This window comes from Schistocerca nitens, chromosome 9 (genome assembly GCF_023898315.1).
Source record: "Schistocerca nitens isolate TAMUIC-IGC-003100 chromosome 9, iqSchNite1.1, whole genome shotgun sequence".
Classification (NCBI taxonomy): Eukaryota; Metazoa; Arthropoda; class Insecta; order Orthoptera; family Acrididae; genus Schistocerca; species Schistocerca nitens.
The window spans coordinates 240180908-240197599 of record NC_064622.1 but is presented as its reverse complement, the minus strand read 5'-3'; the positions used below and the strand labels follow the sequence as shown (position 1 = coordinate 240197599).

The 16692-nt window shown below is 41.9% G+C and overlaps 1 protein-coding gene across 1 annotated transcript in view; it reads left to right on the top strand.

Annotated features, from left to right (window-relative positions):
• LOC126204156 (uncharacterized) overlaps positions 1 to 16692 on the top strand; it is a 1030415-nt gene that overhangs the window by 962207 nt on the left and 51516 nt on the right. The gene's annotated exons all lie outside the window — the stretch shown is intronic.

Genomic DNA, 16692 nt, shown 5'->3' with positions numbered 1-16692 from the left:
TTTAGTGAGGCTTTTAACTCCATTCCGGTCATTCTTAGGTTGAAGGGTGAGTGTGGGAAACCTGGTACCTTGGCCGCTAGCAGAGCATATCTCTGGATAGTGGTCCCCAGAAAAAGATAAGAGACGATGAATATTGCGCCGCATCCCTGGAAAGCCAGAATGCCGGTTTACCTAAATGGGTAACCTACAGTTCACAAGACTTGGTGCAAACGTGACGTCATTTTTGGCGGCACATGCAGCTATCGAAGACCGCAGGAACTACCATCGACTTTCGTTAGCGTTCAATGTAGGGTTATCAGGAGACGGCATATTGGAGTAATAAAAATACTTCGCTCCTAGTACGATTTATTATAATTAAATGTCATGAAATGATGTAGAGACAGTTAAGGACTTCAATGAGGTCCAAGTTACCGTATACAGGGCGAGCAATTGCTGCTTCATTGTGGTGTAATGGTTACAAATCATGGAGCTACGACGTGCAAAAGTAGCTAAGGAGCTAGTTCGCGTCCTGCCGGATCTACCTTTTTCTTCACCTTCGTGTTCCTATAGTTCTGAGACTTTCTTATTAATTGAATAAAGGTATGTTCTATGAAATTTGATGTTAGGTACATATAAGAAGTCTCTCTCTCTCTCTCTCTCTCTCTCTCTCTCTCTCTCTCTCTCTCTCTCTCTCTCAGCAGTTATTTGTCATTGTCATTAATTTACAAATTAAGCATGAAACACGCAAATGCAAATAAATATTCGAAACTCGTTGATCGTCTAGTAAAACAAACTACCAGTCACAAGACTTGGTGCAGACGTACAGAAAAGACTGACACATTTGCAAAAGAACTGAAAGGCATGCAAGACAGTTTACGAACTACTACTTCTAGAACACTTCTTTTGCAAACAAACGTCTTTAACTAAAGCACGTTTTCAACCACTAGTACTACATTTTTCAACATTTAATTGCTTTTTACCAACACCGACTCCTTTTCGAGAGATCAACATGTTGTTGTTGGTAAGGTGTAGGATTGGTAAGCAGGGCACATGGGCTGCTGGAGTGGAATGCTGACCCCATTTGAGGATACAAAAACTTATTTTCACCACTTTAAGTAAAACAGAGCACTCGTAACAACACAATGATTAATTAGTATTTCCAATTTGCGGTGATCTACACTGTTTATTCAGTTGTATAAAAGCAATGAGAATAATTGAAATAAACTTTAAAGAAAAAATAGCCTTACGGCCCCAATCTTAAATTAATAAAAAAAATATTTTACACGGATATAACCTTAAATTAACTCAATTATCAGGCCTTGTGATTATGAAAACTAACAACTTGTAAAAGCTATTACGTTTCAGAAATATTCAAATAGCAAGATCTCAATTACGTGAATTAACTATTACAGGAAACATTCGGCAATATGCTGTTATGATAGCCTGAAAGATCTACACAGCAGTCAGAACATTCTCGACGTTTGGCGTTCACATCGGCCGCGCGTCTGAATTCCGTGCTCGAGAGCTCACGTAACAACAACAACAGGCAGGAGGGCCTGCGCACACTAATAACGGCTTCTAGAACACACAAACCGAGTATCAATACACAGTTCACTAAAACACTAACACCAACAGCCAACCAATGGCTGGCGCCAAATGCAGGAAGAGATGTTAAACGTTATAGTGTGACAACCGCAGTTACTATTAAAGAAATAGTATATTAAACAATCTCCAATGACGTGAAATTTCACTTGAGAAATTTACAAACCACAACTAACTCAATTGTGATAAGATCTTATGGGACCAAATTGATTTATCGCGCTTTACTCCACGTAAATGCAATTTAATCCCACTGCCTGTTAGGAGAGTCATGTAATGTGATGATTGAAGGTCGTGAGTTAAAATAAATTTGTGCTGATCGACTGCATCTGTTTTCAATCAAGTAGTTGAAATCCCAAGTCACTTTCTTAATTAATTTTAAGTTCAACATTTGCATCTGGTGTTCAACAGCTGAATATAACACCAATGTGCACCCCTTTTTAATTAAACGGGATCAATTCTGAATCAATTGATGTCAACACTGCCACTGCAGTTCAATCAGGAGTCACAGGGCCTTATTACTTTCTTTGCGTTATCTGATATTGCGGCAGTTTTGCACTCTGTTGATCTGTTAGTCAATTAGCTGGGGTGAACACACGCCAAAACCAGATGAGTGACGGGTGGGGTGTGGCACCGTGTGTGAAGTGGCTTCCTAGTGTCACGCCACTAAGTTTAAATCTCGTGCTGGTACACAGCATTTATTTTGGATAAGTGCATTCTAGTTTGCATATTTATCTCGTGCAGTAGCTTTCGGGTAAGCAGAGCTTCTAGAAACAGGTAACTATATAAATACATCAGCTTCAGCAGAGAAAATTATTTCTGTTTAAGAGCTTGCCTTCTCAGGGCATTGTTGTTCTGATTGTTGTATTTTGCTCACATTCCAAACTCAGTTGCGCTATTTGAGATCTTAGATCAATTTTTACTCACTGTGACATGGCTAGGGACTGTGCGTTTTGTGAGCGGACACAAGGAGAACTGTCTGCTGTCCGTAAACAGCTGGTATCAGCATTGGCTATCGCCGACATGCTTCTGGCTAACGCTCAAAGCTGCGGTGACACTGGGACGCTGGGGACGAGACCTGCGACACCTCTGGAGCCATTGGAATCCCCTGGTGATTAAGATGTCGCTGCATCTTCTGATACGCCACGTCTGACCGGTCCGTTCTCACTCGTGGTGGGTTCGCATATCACTGGGCGGAAGGCGAAAGAGCGAGCAGGTCGCCCGGCTGGCTCCCTACGCCTTAGTAACAGGTACGAGGTGCTACCCAGTGGTGGTGATATTACTCTGAGCCCGCACGGGATGCCTCTCCTGCTGGGCCAGCGGCCGACTTTCCCGCCCAGTCCGGAGAAGTGTGGAGGGTGGTACGTTTTTCGTTGGGAGCTCCAATATTAGGCGGGTGATGGAACCCCTCAGGTAGGTAGCAGGCAAGGCGGGGAAGAACGCCAGTGTGTACCCGGTATCTTTGCCGGGGTTTCGTCCGTGATGTGGAAGCAGCCCTGCCGGCGCCTATCGAGCGCACTGGTTGCAACCGGTATCATGTAGTGGCACATGTCGGCACGAATGACGTCTGACGCTGGGGTTCTGAATGACCGATTTGGTGAAGGCAATTAACATCCCACGTGAGGTGCACGCTAAGCTGTCTGTTTGTAGCATCGTATCCAGGGTTGGTTGTGGTACTCTGGTTTGGAGCAGAGTGGAAAGTCTAAACTAGAGGCTCAGACGACTCTGCGATGGTATCTGATGCGAATTTGTCGACTTCCGGTATCGGATATACACTCCTGGAAATGGAAAAAAGAACACATTGACACAGGTGTGTCAGACCCACCATACTTGCTCCGGACACTGCGAGAGGGCTATACAAGCAATGATCACACGCACGGCACAGCGGACACACCAGGAACCGCGGTGTTGGCCGTCGAATGGCGCTAGCTGCGCAGCATTTGTGCACCGCCGCCGTCAGTGTCAGCCAGTTTGCCGTGGCATACGGAGCTCCATCGCAGTCTTTAACACTGGTAGCATGCCGCGACAGCGTGGACGTGAACCGTATGTGCAGTTGACGGACTTTGAGCGAGGGCGTATAGTGGGCATGTGGGAGGCCGGGTGGACGTACCGCCGAATTGCTCAACACGTGGGGCGTGAGGTCTCCACAGTACATCGATGTTGTCGCCAGTGGTCGGCGGAAGGTGCACGTGCCCGTCGACCTGGGACCGGACCGCAGCGACGCACGGATGCACGCCAAGACCGTAGGATCCTACGCAGTGCCGTAGGGGACCGCACCGCCACTTCCCAGCAAATTAGGGACACTGTTGCTCCTGGGGTATCGGCGAGGACCATTCGCAACCGTCTCCATGAAGCTGGGCTACGGTCCCGCACACCGTTAGGCCGTCTTCCGCTCACGCCCCAACATCGTGCAGCCCGCCTCCAGTGGTGTCGCGACAGGCGTGAATGGAGGGACGAATGGAGACGTGTCGTCTTCAGCGATGAGAGTCGCTTCTGCCTTGGTGCCAATGATGGTCGTATGCGTGTTTGGCGCCGTGCAGGTGAGCGCCACAATCAGGACTGCATACGACCGAGGCACACAGGGCCAACACCCGGCATCATGGTGTGGGGAGCGATCTCCTACACTGGCCGTACACCACTGGTGATCGTCGAGGGGACACTGAATACTGCACGGTACATCCCAACCGTCATCGAACCCATCGTTCTACCATTCCTATACCGGCAAGGGAACTTGCTGTTCCAACAGGACAATGCACGTCCGCATGTATCCCGTGCCACCCAACGTGCTCTAGAAGGTGTAAGTCAACTACCCTGGCCAGCAAGATCTCCGGATCTGTCCCCCATTGAGCATGTTTGGCACTGGATGAAGCGTCGTCTCACGCGGTCTGCACATCCAGCACGAACGCTGGTCCAGCTGAGGCGCCAGGTGGAAATGGCATGGCAAGCCGTTCCACAGGACTACATCCAGCATCTCTACGATCGTCTCCATGGGAGAATAGCAGCCTGCATTGCTGCGAAAGGTGGATATACACTGTACTAGTGCCGACATTGTGCATGCTCTGTTGCCTGTGTCTATGTGCCTGTGGTTCTGTCAGTGTGATCATGTGATGTATCTGACCCCAGGAATGTGTCAATAAAGTTTCCCCTTCCTGGGACAATGAATTCACGGTGTTCTTATTTCAATTTCCAGGAGTGTAGAATTTTAGGGTTCCCCTTAATAGGTCAGGGTTGCACAACACGCAGGAAGCGGCTACTAGGGTAGAGGAGTATGGTTCAAATGGCTCTGAGCACTATGCGACTTAACTTCTGAGGTCATCAGTCGCCTAGAACTTAGAACTAATTAAACCTAACTAACCTAAGGACATCACAAACATCCATTCCCGAGGCAGGATTCGAACCTGCGACCGTAGCGGTCGCTCGGTTCCAGACTGTAGCGCCCAGAACCGCACGGCCACTCCGGCCGGCGTAGAGGAGTACGTGTGACGTGCACACACGGGGCTTTTAAGTTAGAGAACCCCCCCCCCCCCCCCTCTGGATCAAAGACGATTTGCCTGATTAATTAGCCACAATGTCCTCAAAGAATGTTCATCGTTATTGATCAGAGATATAGAAAAGTTAATATGATTTTAGTAAACTACAGGAGTATCTAATAAAATGTCACACAATTAGTATCCCTTACTGAAGGTTATAATGCTCAGGTACTATTAGGAACAGAAAGGTTCTTGAAACCAGACGCTAATGTCAACGTAATCCTAAGTTCAGATTGGAATATTTATCGTAAGGATAGATTAGTCAGCAATGATGGAGGCGTGTTTATTGCAGTAAAGGATTCGATAAAATCTAGCGAGGTGAACATGGATTCCGATTGTTAGTAAATCCGGGTGAAGTTAAGTATCAAAAATCGATCAAAAATGATAATCGGATGATTTGATAGATCGACTGGGTTAGATCTTCTAGTGGTAGGGCGCTTTAGACAGAACTTTCAGAACATCTAATATATAAAAATGAATCGCAAAATGTGTTGGTAAGCGCATAACTCAACAACGCCTCGACCAATTTGGCCAAATCTTTTTTTAAAATGTTCGTTGAAGTTCAAGGATGGTTTTTACGGCGAGAAAAATTAGAATTATTGCTGGAAAAACCCTAAAAATAGCCCTTTTCTTTTTCCTATACAAATGATTTGTAACTAAAACGTAGTCAATTTGAGCTTTATTGCTATGGTATAAAGTTCATATTAAATTACAAGCACACACTGTTGTCTAAGCAATGTAGGTGTGTTCCTAACGTCAAAGATCATATCTATCAAAACAATGTGCGTGTGTGCGTTGGAGCACAGAATACATAGTTGGAGAAGTTTAATATCGCGTTCCGAAACTCGCGTTTCTTTTGTATTAGTTTCGGCACGCGAGATAAAATGCATCAGTTTCCACGTCATTACATCAGTCAAACAAAAATCGCGTTACAATTCGTACGGCTTAAAAGGATTTGACTTCAAGTCATATAAAATGTAAAAAAAAAAAAGTTGTCTGTGACCTAATCTACTGAGTTTGCTTTTGTCAACTGATACACGAAACAAATTCGTGTTTTGTGCAGAGTGTTTACTTAGTTAGTGTTTGTTTAGTTCGTGATTAGTGAAAAACTAATTTATATTTCATATGCCTCCTATACGACGAAGCAATTTAGGTAGAAGAACCAGAAATGCTACAAACCAAGCTAATTACCGATCTAATCGTACGGCACAAGAACGTGACGACGGAAATGAACGTGAAAGAATTCGGATATCACAAACGCGTGAAGCGCGAGCGAGACATTCAACTAATAATCGCGCAAGTTTGAATCGAGCTGCTTTCAGTTACGATGTGTCAATTGACTACAGTAACTACCAATGTGTTGTTATTGGTTCTATGAACTCGGTTTGCTCACACTGTAAGGCATTAAAATACAAAAACGAAGCCAATGGATTGTGTTGCGCAAATGGTAAAGTGAAATTGATACCATTGGACCCACCACCAGAACCATTGTACTCATTGGTTTCAGGAATAGGAACAGATTCTATACACTTTTTGACACATATCCAACAATATAACAATTGCTTTCAAATGACTTCATTTGGGGCAACAAATGTAGTTCGGGAAAATTTTATGCCAACTTTCAAGGTATGTATTATTGCAGTTACTCATAATTATTTTAGCGAACAAAATTTTCTGTCACAAAAGTTAAGATGTGTCACTAATCTTCAATTTCTTAATCACTTATATATCACTTTGTCATCATATTATATGGTGATTCAGTTTCAGTGACACTTTTATTATATTTTATATCTAATATATAAAAATGAATCGCAAAATGTGTTGGTAAGCGCATAACTCAACAACGCCTCGACCAATTTGGCCAAATCTTTTTTTAAAATGTTCGTTGAAGTTCAAGGATGGTTTTTACGGCGAGAAAAATTAGAATTATTGCTGGAAAAACCCTAAAAATAGCCCTTTTCTTTTTCCTATACAAATGATTTGTAACTAAAACGTAGTCAATTTGAGCTTTATTGCTATGGTATAAAGTTCATATTAAAATGAATCGCAAAATGTGTTGGTAAGCGCATAACTCAACAACGCCTCGACCAATTTGGCCAAATCCTTTTTTAAAATGTTCGTTGAAGTTCAAGGATGGTTTTTACGGCGAGAAAAATTAGAATTATTGCTGAAAAAACCCTAAAAATAGCCCTTTTCTTTTTCCTATACAAATGATTTGTAACTAAAACGTAGTCAATTTGAGCTTTATTGCTATGGTATAAAGTTCATATTAAATTACAAGCACACACTGTTGTCTAAGCAATGTAGGTGTGTTCCTAACGTCAATACGAACATTGTTTTCTATAATCATATCTACATGCTTCCCATCAAACCCAATTGATTTGTGGATCAAGTACAAAGATTATATGTGTGATGATATTTTGTATCAAATACGGAATAGAATGGGAAATCCAAATATACAAATCAGTGAAGAAATTTACAATGAAGCATTGATTTCAATTGAGGACATGTGCTTTATAATGTCAAACAAACTATTAATTCAATTAGGCCTGACCGCGCCCAATCGTCCAATGCATGACGCTTTTAACCAAGAGTTGCATCGAGAAAAACTGTATGATCTCAACGCTTTGAAAGAATTAATTCAAACAAATCTTCCACTGTTAACTGAACAACAGAAGTATGTATTTGAAACTCTTATGAAAGTAACAAATGATGAAACTGGAGGGATTTACTTCTTAGATGCACCTGGTGGTACAGGAAAAACTTTTTTGATTTCATTAATATTAGCAACAATTCGCTCACAAAATAAAATTGCACTTGCACTCGCTTCGTCGGGAATCGCAGCAACTTTGCTTGAAGGTGGTCGAACAGCCCATTCAGCACTAAAATTGCCATTAAATATGCAAAGCAATGAAACTCCAACCTGCAACGTTTCGAAGAACTCTGCAATGGCAAAGGTTTTGCAGCAATGTAAATTGATTGTTTGGGATGAATGCACGATGGCACATAAAAAATCTTTGGAGGCTTTAGACAGAACCTTAAAAGATCTACGGAGCAATAATAACCGATTTGGTGGTGCAATGATTTTATTAGCAGGAGATTTTCGTCAAACATTGCCAGTGATTCCACGATCAACGCCAGCTGATGAACTCAATGCATGTCTAAAGTCCTCCAATTTGTGGAAACATGTCAAAGTACTTCATTTAAGCAAGAATATGCGTGTCGAGTTGCGAAATGACCAATCTGGAAACATATTCTCTAAACAACTCATTGACATTGGTAATGGCAAATTTCCTATAGACATGTTGACTGGCTGCATTAACTTTCCTCAAAGTTTTTGTCAGTTAACTCGATCAAAAGATGAACTTATTCAGAAGGTGTTTCCAGATGTTTCTCAAAATTACAGAAACCATGATTGGTTGAGCGAACGAGCTATACTGGCTGCAAAAAACATAGATGTAAATGAATTAAATTTCAAAATTCAAGAACAAATTACAGGCGAATTGAGGATATATAAATCAGTTGATTCGGCTACTAATCAAGATGATTTAGTCAACTATCCACCGGAATTTTTAAACTCGCTGGATTTGCCAGGATTGCCACCTCAAAATCTTCAATTAAAGGTTGGATCGGTGGTTATAATGTTGCGAAATATCAAGCAACCGCGTCTTTGCAACGGTACACGGTTAGCGATAAAAAAATTACTAAACAATGTGATAGAAGCAACTATACGCAAAGGAAAGTATAAAGGAGAAGATGTTCTCATACCGCGCATCCCAATGATTCCGACTGATGTGCCATTTGAGTTTAAACGACTACAGTTTCCAGTGCGGCTTGCTTTTGCTATGACTATAAACAAGTCCCAGGGGCAATCATTAAGTGTTTGTGGTATTAATCTAGAAAACCCATGTTTCTCACATGGTCAATTGTATGTTGCCTGTTCCCGTGTTGGAAAACCATCAGATTTGTTTATCTATGCGCCAGGTAATCAAACAAAAAACATCGTATACCACAAAGCACTACAATGATAATAATAATAATTATGATTCACATGATTAACAATAAAGCGATTACTTACTTTTAAATCCTTATATATGTTTTATTTAATTATTTTTTATTCACAACGCCCCATCACCAGGGTGACGGTTCTGTTCAGGAGAATTTTTTTAAATACGTAGGCAAAAAAACTGCCATATTACAAATCTTTTTGACAGGACGAAGTCTGTCGGGTCAGCTAGTCGTTAATAATTTTCCTGATCATGCCGTTGTATTAGGGGGATGACTTCAGCTTGCCAGGTACAGATTGGGAGTTTCATCCTATCAAAACTGGTGCCAGAGACAGGGATTCGTGTGACATTGTTCTGGCTGCCTCGTCCAAAAATTACTTTGAGCAGATAGTTAGAGAACCAACTCGTGAGGGTAACGTCTTAGACCTGACAAAAAACAGACCTAAACTTATCGAATCAGTTAACGTAGAGGAAAGTGTCAGTTATCATAAGGCTGTGATAGCATTTATGACAACGGGTCTTACAAAGAATGTAAAGAAAGATAGTAAGATATTTTTGCTTAGCAGAAGCGTCAGTATAAAAATTTCAGAGTACCTGAGAAGTCAGCATCCAATATTTGGTGTTGGGAAAGAAAATGTGGAACACAAATGGAAAAAATTCAAAGGAATCGTGCAATATACCCTAAACAAATACATTCTGAGTAACGTCGTAAGGGATGGGAAAGACTCACCACGGTTTAATGGCCGTGTTAGAAAACTGCTACGTAAACAAGGATAACTTCATCTCACATTCAAGAGAAGTAAAAACCTAGCCAACAAAACCTGAACGAAGCGAAAATGAGAGTAAGAAGAGCAATGAGAGAAGCGTTCAATGACTTTGAAAGTAAAACTTTGGCCAACAATCTGAAAAAACTCCTAAGAGCTTTTGGTCGTATGTGAAATCAATAAGTTGGTCAAAACCATCTATTCACTAGCTCAGTGACTATACTGGCAACGAAGCGGAAGTTAACAGAGAGAATGCCAAAATACTGAATTCGGTCTTCCGAAATTGTTTCACCGAGGAAGATCGTAACGCGGTCCATCTTTTTAATCGTCATAAGAACGTCGGAATGGCAGATATTGAGATAGCCGATCGCAGAGTAGAAAAACAACTACAATCGCTTAATAGTAGAAAGGCATCAGGACCAGATGAAATACCTATAAGATTCTAAAAATATTATGCCAAAGAACTTGCTGCTCTTCTAGCAGTAATTTATTGTAGATCGCTTGAGCAAGGAAGGGTACATAGCGACTACAAGAAATCGCGTCATTCCGTTTTTGAGAAAGGCCTTAGGATAGATGCACACAATTATAGACAGTATTGTGGACGTCAATCTATTGTAGAACTATGGAACACGTTTTATGCTCAAGAATTACACTTTCTCGGAGACGCAAAATCTCCTCTATAAATATCAACATGGATTACGTAAACAGTGATTGTGCGAAACTCGGCTCTCTCTGTTCCTTCATGGGATCCACAGCGCCGTAGACAACGGCGCTCAGGTTGATGCCGTGTTCCTTGACTTCAGGAAGGCATTTGACACAGTCTCGCACTGCCGTTTAGTGAAAAATATAAGACCTTGTCGAATATCGGAGCAGATTGGCAACTGGATTCAAGACTTCCTTGCTCAACGCGTCGCTCTTAACGCAACAAAATCCAAAAATGTAAAGGTAATATCCGAAGTACTCCAAGGAAGCGTTCGTGTTTACGATATATATAAATGATCTAGTAGAAAGCGTCGGATGATCTCTTAGGCTGCCGGCCGGAGTGGCCGTGCGGTTCTGGGCGCTACGGTCTGGAGCCGAGTGACCGCTGCGGTCGCAGGTTCGAATCCTGCCTCGGGCATGGCTGTGTGTGATGTCCTTATGTTAGTTAGGTTTAATTAGTTCTACGTTCTAGGCGACTGATGACCTCAGAAGTTAAGTCGCATAGTGTTCAGAGCCATTTGAACCACTTTTTCTCTTACGATGCTCGTAGATGATGCGGCTATCTATAAGAAAAGTAGTAACGACAGAAGATAGTAACGTTTTGCAGAATGACGTCCGGAGAACTTGTAAATGTTGCAAACTCTGCCAATTGACCCTGGACGTAAATAAATGAAACATATTGCGCACACATAGCAAAAGAAATCCACTACCGTGTAGCTACACTACTGATGACAAACCGCATGCAAACAGTATCTCCCGTAAAATATCTATGAGTAACTATCCAGAGCGGACTTAAGTGGAATGAGCACATGATACAAATAGTGGGAAAAACAGATGTCAGTCTCAGATTCATAGGAAGAGTCTTAAGGAAATAGAACTCATCCACGACGGAAGTGACTATAAGGCTCTTGTTGGACCGATTATTGAGTACTGTTCATCTGTCTGGGATCCCCACGAGACAGAATTGATAGAAGAGATAGAGAAATTCCAACGAAGAGCGACGCGTTTCGTTACGGGATCGTTTAGCCGGCCCGAGAGCCTTATGGAGATGCTCAAAAAACTCCATTGGCAGAAGTTACGAGAGTGTTGTGCAATTACTTTTGAAATTTCGAGAGAGCACTTTCCGGGAAGAGTGGAACAACATGTTATTTCCTCGGACAACATGTTACTTCCCCCCACTTCTCGCGTAGTGACCATGTGGAGAAAACTCGAGGAATTAGAGCTACTGCAGAGGCTTACCGCTATTCGCGAGTAGAACAGGCTTGGCGGGTTCAGATAGTGTCAAAAAAGGTACCCTCGGCCACACATCATTTGGCGGCTTTTGGAGTATGATGTATATGTAGATGTATTTATTTATTTTATTTAACCTGATCAGATTAGGGCCATCAGGCCCTCTCTTACATCGGACCAGTGTTCCACACATGCAGCATTTCACACATCAGAGTTACATCATGACAATAGTTTAAATAAGAAAATTAGATTACTCTAGTGACAATATGAATAAAGAGTAATGACTAAGACCTAATAAAGTAAATGCTGGTAGTATTTTTACAACAGGCGCTATACATACAAATTATCATAAAAGCAATAATAATAACAGTAAAAAAGTCAAATACTAATGATAAACATGAGAAAAATTGGCAATAGTAATGAAGATTTGTGCAGATGTACTTAATATCTTGGTGTGTAAAGTAGATGTTCACTAGTATAGCGAGTTTTGGGGAAGGGAGATTTAAGGAGGGGTAAAGAGGGGAGTAATGAGGTGAAGTGCATTCATGTATAGAGGAAGGCATTACTGTTGCTTAAGTGGATACGTCATTAACTGTTTTTTGAAGCCTGACATGTAACTTCTCTAACATAACGATGGAGGTTATTGACTCTGTGCACTATGGGACTTAACTTCTAAGGTCATCAGTCCCCTAGAACTTAGAACTACTTAAACCTAACTAACCTAAGGACATCACACACATCCACACCCGAGGCAGGATTCGAACCTGCGACCGTAGCGGTCTCGCGGTTCCAGACTGTAGCGCCCAGAACCACTCGTCCACTCCGGCCGGCGAGGGAGGTTATTCCAGAGTCGAGTTCCCGCTACTGTGAAGGACTTGGAGAAGGTGACTGAGCGATGCAGTGGAACAGAAAGGATTTTATTATGATGGGAACGTGTTTCTGTCATGTTGTTCCGACATAAGCGTTAAGGACGAGGAGAGATATGAGGGACAGTGCACATATATAAGTCAGTAGATGAGACAGAGTGTATGGAAATCTCTGCGTTTGTCTGCACGCAGCCAGGACAATTTTGCATATGCTGGTGAAATGTGATCAAAAAGTCGAACGTCACAGATATATAGGACGCAGGCATTCATAAAAAGTTCCAGACGTCACGAATTTTCCTGAGAGAGGTCTTGTAGGGTTATATCGCTGTAGTCATTGATTGGGAGTATAAGCGTTTGTACTAATTTCTTTTTCAGATCGAAAGGGAAGAGTTTTTTTATATTTTTGTAGGACATGAAGGGATGCTGATGCTATTTTGCACACTGCAGTTACGTGCTCTGTCCAATTTAGATTTTCATCTATTATTACTCCCAAACTCTTTGCTGAGGGAGAGAAGTTAATATTTGTTCCATTTAGGATAAGAGATGGTACGGATTCCCGATGTTTTGGGCTAATGAGCTTAGAGTGACCAACAAGTACCGCTTGGGTTTTAGATGGGTTTAGTTTTAGTCCTATGTCCTGTGCACATTTTGATAGTGCATCGAGGTCAGTATTGAAATTTTCAATAGCTTTCATAAGATTGCTTGGTTTCGCACTTAGATACAACTGAAGGTCATCAGCAGACATACGATAATTGCAGTAGGTCAGAACCGATGACACATCATTGTCATACAGAGAGAAGAATATAGGACCTAATACTGAGCCTTGGGGAACGCCTGACACTACCTGCCGCCATTGTGATATTATATTCCCGGACAGGACGCGTTGCTGACGAGACGTCATGTATGAACGAAACCATTGCACTGCACTTGGTGAGAAAGTTAGAGCGCTAAGTCTGGCTAGTAAGATGTCGAAGTCGACAGTATCAAATGCTTTACTGAAATCTAAGAAGCCATTGATAGTCGCTTCTTGTCTGTCCATGGCAAGTTTCAAGTTATCTGTCACCTTTATCAGTGCGGATGTTGTGCTTCGATGTTTACGGAAACCTGATTGGTATTCTTCTAGTAGGTTGTTAGTAGTTATGTAGTTGGTGAGTCATGTAGTCATTGGACATAAGATAAACGAGCTGCTGATTTAATTCATCTGCTGCAATGGCTACCCACCCTTTCTAATTATAGACCGACTCCTAAAAACAGTTTCTAGAGTTTCTATAATAAACTTATTTTGTTGAGATTCTTTAATAAACGCCTGAATATATTCGTAGCCACCTGAATATATACATTACTGCGCGTATTTTTTTATTTAGTTTTTAATCAGTACGTCCTAATCTCATCCTTATCTATAGCACATCCACATGAGTACACAACTTCCCATATTTGTAAACAACGTAACTTTGAGGTAAACGTACCCTAAGCTAAAGAAAAAGCGTAATATCCTGTTCTTTCTACTTGAGGTGTGTGCTATAGTTCCTGTTCGTTTCAAGTATTGAGAACTGAACGATCATAAAAGTTGTTGGACAGCTCCTTTCGTCTCCGATATAGCGTGTGAGGTCAAAATGACGTCATGTAATGCACGAAGTCTTTTGAACTGTAGGTTACCCTACTTAAAGCCGTCGTTACAGGACCACTCAACGTTCGACGTGCTGAGACTCTGACGTTACAGCATGGAAAGCGCACATTGGGGAGTCTTTCTGAACGTGTAGAGCAATATCAAACATCACAGACACTGTGAACGTGTGTTTGAACATGGGCTATTCAGGTGGAAGAATACCAACTACGTCACATGAACGATAAACTACGTCGTATGAATATGTTGTTGTTGTTGTGGTCTTCAGTCCTGAGACTGGTTTGATGCAGCTCTCCATGCTACTCTATCCTGTGCAAGCTTCTTCATCTCCCAGTACCTACTGCAACCTACATCCTTCTGAATCTGCTTAGTGTATTCATCTCTTGGTCTCCCTCTACGATTTTTACCCTCCACGCTGCCCTCCAATACTAAATTGGTGATCCCTTGATGCCTCAGAACATGTCCTACCAACCGATCCCGTCTTCTGCTCAAGTTGTGCCACAAACTTCTCTTCTCCCCAATCCTATTCAGTACTTCCTCATTAGTTATGTGATCTACCCATCTAATCTTCAGCATTCTTCTGTAGCACCACATTTCGAAAGCTTCTATTCTCTTCTTGTCCAAACTATTTATCGTCCATGTTTCACTTCCATACATGGCTACACTCCATACAAATACTTTCAGAAATGACTTCCTGACACTTAAATCTATACTCGATGTTAACAAATTTCTCTTCTTCAGAAGCGCTCTCCTTGCCATTGCCAGTCTACATTTTATATCCTCTCTACATCGACCATCATCAGTTATTTTGCTCCCCAAATAGCAAAACTCCTTTACTACTTTAAGTGTCTCATTTCCTAATCTAATTCCCTCAGCATCACCCGACTTAATTCGACTACATTCCATTATCCTCGTTTTGCTTATGTTGATGTTCATCTTATATCCTCCTTTCAAGACACTGTCCATTCCATTCAACTGCTCTTCCAAGTCCTTTGCTGTCTCTGACAGAATTACAACGTCATCGGCGAACCTCAAAGTTTTTATTTCTTCTCCATGGATTTTAATACCTACTCCGAATTTTTCTTTTGTTTCCTTTACTGATTGCTCAATATACAGATTGAATAACATCGGGGAGAGGCTAAAACCCTGTCTTACTCCCTTCCCAACCACTGCTTCCCTTTCATGTCCCTCGACTCTTATAACTGCCGTCTGGTTTCTGTACAAATTGTAAACAGCCTTTCGCTCCCAGTATTTTACCCCTGCCACCTTTAGAATTTGAAAGAGAGTATTCCAGTCAACATTGTCAAAAGCTTTCTCTAAGTCTACAAATGCTAGAAACGTAGGTTTGCCTTTCCTTAATCTTTCTTCTAAGATAAGTCGTAAGGTCAGTATTGCCTCACGTGTTCCAGTGTTTCTACGGAATCCAAACTGATCTTCCCCGAGGTTGGCTTCTATTAGTTTTTCCATTCGTCTGTAAAGAATTCGTGTTAGTATTTTGCAGCCGGCCGCGGTGGTCTAGCGGTTCTTGCGCTGCAGTCCGGAACCGCGGGACTGCTACGGTCGCAGGTTCGAATCCTGCCTCGGGCAAGGGTGTGTGTGATGTCCTTAGGTTAGTTAGGTTTAAGTAGTTCTAAGTTCTAGGGGACTTATGACCTAAGATGTTGAGTCCCATAGTGCTCAGAGCCATTTTTTTAGTATTTTGCAGCTGTGACTTATTAAACTGATGGTTCGGTAATTTTCACATCTGTCAACACCTGCTTTCTTTGGGATTGGAATTATTATATTCTTCTTGAAGTCTGAGGGTATTTCGCCTGTCTCATACATCTTGCTCACCAGATGGTAGAGTTTTGTCATGACTGGCTCTCCCAAGGCCGTCAGTAGTTCTAATGGAATGTTGTCTACTCCTGGGGCCTTGTTTCTACTCAGGTCTTTCAGTCCTCTGTCAAACTCTTCACGCAGTATCTTATCTCCCATTTCGTCTTCGTCTACATCCTCTTCCATTTCCATAATATTGTCCTCAAGTACATCGCCCTTGTATAGACCCTCTATATACTCCTTCCACCTTTCTGCTTTTCCTTCCTTGCTGAGAACTGGGTTGCCATCTGAGCTCTTGATATTCATACAAGTCGTTCTCTTACCTCCAAAGGTCTTTTTAATTTTCCTGTAGGCAGTATCTATCTTACCACTAGTGAGATAAGCCTCTACATCCTTACATTTGTCCTCTAGCCATCCCTGCTTAGCCATTTTGCACTTCCTGTCGATCTCATTTTTGAGACGTTTGTATTCCTTTTTGCCTGCTTCATTTACTGCATTTTTATATTTTCTCCTTTCATCAATTAAATTCAATATTTCTTCTGTTACCCAAGGATTTCTACTAGACCTCGTCTTTTT